This window comes from Drosophila albomicans, chromosome X (genome assembly GCF_009650485.2).
Source record: "Drosophila albomicans strain 15112-1751.03 chromosome X, ASM965048v2, whole genome shotgun sequence".
Taxonomy (NCBI): Eukaryota; Metazoa; Arthropoda; class Insecta; order Diptera; family Drosophilidae; genus Drosophila; species Drosophila albomicans.
The window spans coordinates 33,375,490-33,378,800 of NC_047627.2; positions in this window are offsets into that span (position 1 = coordinate 33,375,490).

Consider the following 3,311-nt stretch of genomic DNA (forward strand, 5'->3'; position numbering starts at 1 on the left):
TGGTACTATATCGAAATATATAATTTGGTATATTTTTAGTATTTTTGGTATATTTTGAAAAAATACCGACTGTAGCTTTCTTACTTGTTTTATTTATATTTTCATATCTTGGCGCACCTAATTTATTTGGTGCGGTGGAATCAGCCATTTTGGCCGTTAAATTTCAAATTCGAATAAACAAGTTGGGAACATTGCCTTCCTCGGCGATTCTCAAGTGGTTTACCTAAGCATCTACTTGTGTTAAATGCATTTTTCTTTGCCAATGGTTTTTTGGCAGTTAAGTTCCTAATTTAAATTTAATTGAAGATTGCCAACGCCCTTCTCATCGATTCTCTAGTTGTGTACCTAAGCATATTATTCTTATTAGATTTAAAATTTAAAGTCATCTGTAAGTTACTTATGAGGTGTTTTAATTGGTATAACTGAAGGTATTTTTTGTAGGTTAATGAGTAGAGGAAGGTGGTCGGAGCCTAGGTGAAGAGTGGATTGGATTTGAAGGCAACCATGTGGGATTCCACTGTAAATGCCAAAATCAATGGCTGAGGGTATTTTTCGTTGATCATAGGGGAAATGTGTGGGGGGAGCCAGTAGAAAGAATATTATAGTTATTATTTCTAATACAGTTAAGCAGTTGGTTGCCTCTAGGGCAGGCACGGGAATTACCCCACCATTGGTGTTTAGCATTCCAGTCACCTGCCACTAGGAAGCGGTGCCCAAAGATACTAAGCATTGTACTGAAGGCTTCGCAGGTAAGTCCTTTGAGTGGGGGGGCAGTAAATGGCTGCGATGTATAGATTGGGTTAGTTCTTTCTTCATTGGCATTGTGCTGTGTGATCTATATTTTTGTTTATTATAATCATTGTACCGCCTCGTTTATGAATTGATGGGTGGGTAGCATGGTAGGTTAAATATCCATTGATTTGAATGGGGTTATCTGAGGTTGTGAGATGGCTTTCAGAGAAGCGAAGCGACCAAGTCCTCGTGCATTCGCATGTACATATGCATATATGCAACGAAGACACTCAATAGAGACACATACACATATATATGTGTATATATGGGAGAGAGGGCAGCAGTAGGAATGAGATGGCAAGCGTATGATCGGCACGCGACCGTTAAGAGAAGGATAAGGATAGCAGTAGTAGCAAGCAGCAATGTATGTATATTAGAATGTAAGCAAGCAAGCAACGGCGCTAACAATATTTTACTATTGGTGACAATTAACAAACAGCGATAGCGATTATGTATCGCAGTCAAATGAAAATATATTTGTAACATATAATATAATATAATGTGGCCGGAATTGCGGCAGTGAAAAATTTTTGGTCGACAATTGCTGCAGTTAATATTATTTAATTTTGATTTCTAGGTGAAGAGCTTTTATTTTGTCAGTCGACGGCACGACCTCCGCTATATTGTTGTTGTCGTTGTTGCTGCTGCTGCTCTGGGCGACTGCGACCAGCCACTTTCAGCCACTTTCCGCGGCACTGGAGTTTTTGTCCTTACTAAATCGACAGGGCTCTAAAATAAATTTTGAAATTTAAATAAAATTCTGATGATCGTAGTTTAATATGCTGCTTACCGTAACGCAGGGACTGTTTGTCTCAGTTAATGTGTTACTAAGCGACGACTTCCGCGTGGTGGTGTTGTTGGGACGCTTCTTTCTAACAATGTGCTAGAATGTTGAAGTTATGAGGAAAGTCTGTGCGATTTTGTGCTTCGATTATTTTCTAATGGTGGTTGTGATTGCGATTGCGACTATGGCTTTTGAGGTTGATTGAGGTTGATTGAAAAATGCATATTTAATTTGAGAGATTCATAAAAATTCCGTATACCAATTGATAAACGTGTTTTGTCGACACCACTATCCAAACTGAGATATTCATACAAATTCTCTGTAGCAAATTTTAACTTATAATCATTACATTGAGTCTCAGCTAAACGGTTTTCATTCGCTTCCATCAATTTCCTTTTAAGGGGCTGTCTGTATTACGTAATCACGTTTTCTGCGATTTTTGACCCCCTTCCCCCTTTGGTAATCAAAAGTAATCATTTGATGAATACCCTCCCCCCCCCCTTCCCCCTAACAATGATTACGTAATCACAAAAAAAGAAAAATATGAAAATTTGTTCTTTTAATGTTCAAAAAGAGATTCCAGCCAATCTTTAATATTTTTTATTATTGGAAGTTGGCTTGTCAAAATCTCTTTACCGCAGGTAGCATCTTTGTCTTTGTCGTCTACATAGTCCTCGTCAAGCCATTCGAGGTCTTCACATCCTTCGTATGACTGAATTACTAGGCATTCTCCCTCTCGCCGTCCAGCCACACGGTAAAGGGGTTTCTTTGATTTACAATCGAAGCTTACAGCTACATTTTTATGAATTATTGCATTCGGTACTTATCGACGGAGTAATCGGCGCTAAACCAATTTTTGAATAAATTCTTTTAACAACAAAATTTTTATAAAATGATTACGTAATCATTGTCCAAGACCCCTCCCTCCCCATGTAATCAAACATAATCATTTCCTTGACCCCCTCCCACCCCCTAAGTGATTACGTAATATATGGACAGCCCCTAAGTAAAATCTCTGATTCTTGTAATTCATGTATAAGTAATTTCTGATATTGCACTTTAGCAGTTAAATTCCTAGTATTCTCTTTGTACTCCTCCATTTCAATAATTGAGTGCATGCAAAGTCAAAAAATATGTGTTTTTTTCAGTGTGTAAAGAGTTTCTTGACTACTGTATGTACAATAAAATATATGTATGTATAATTCAAAGAAAACAAATATAATATAATATAATAACTACGACAAAAGGGTGAAAATTGGGTGTATATCTATATATAAGTAAGTAATGTTGGTATGTAAATACCTTTTTTGGCAGACGAATTATTTATTAATTAAAGCACACACGACGACACACACGACAAAGTCAGAGATTTTTGATTTTGTTTCTGCTTTTCTGAGCACTTGCGCTATGATCGGCGAATTAAACACGACTGTGAAGGGTGTGAGTGTGTGAGACGAAGAGAAGAGAAGTGAAGCGACCAAGTCCTAGTTGGAGGGAGTTTATGCTGGGTTTTGTGGGCGTAGTTTGGCATCCTGCAGAATTGGCTGCTGTTTTTGCTGTGTGTTGCCTCCATTTGACGTCAATTTTTGCCGTGCTTCCTTATAGGCTGGGCATCCTTTATAGCTGCTGATATGTGCTCCATCACAATGGACGCATTTTGGGGCTGTTTGCCGGAATTTAGTGCAGGCTGTGGTGGCGTGCACGCCTGCGCATTTCATGCACTTGAATGGGCGTC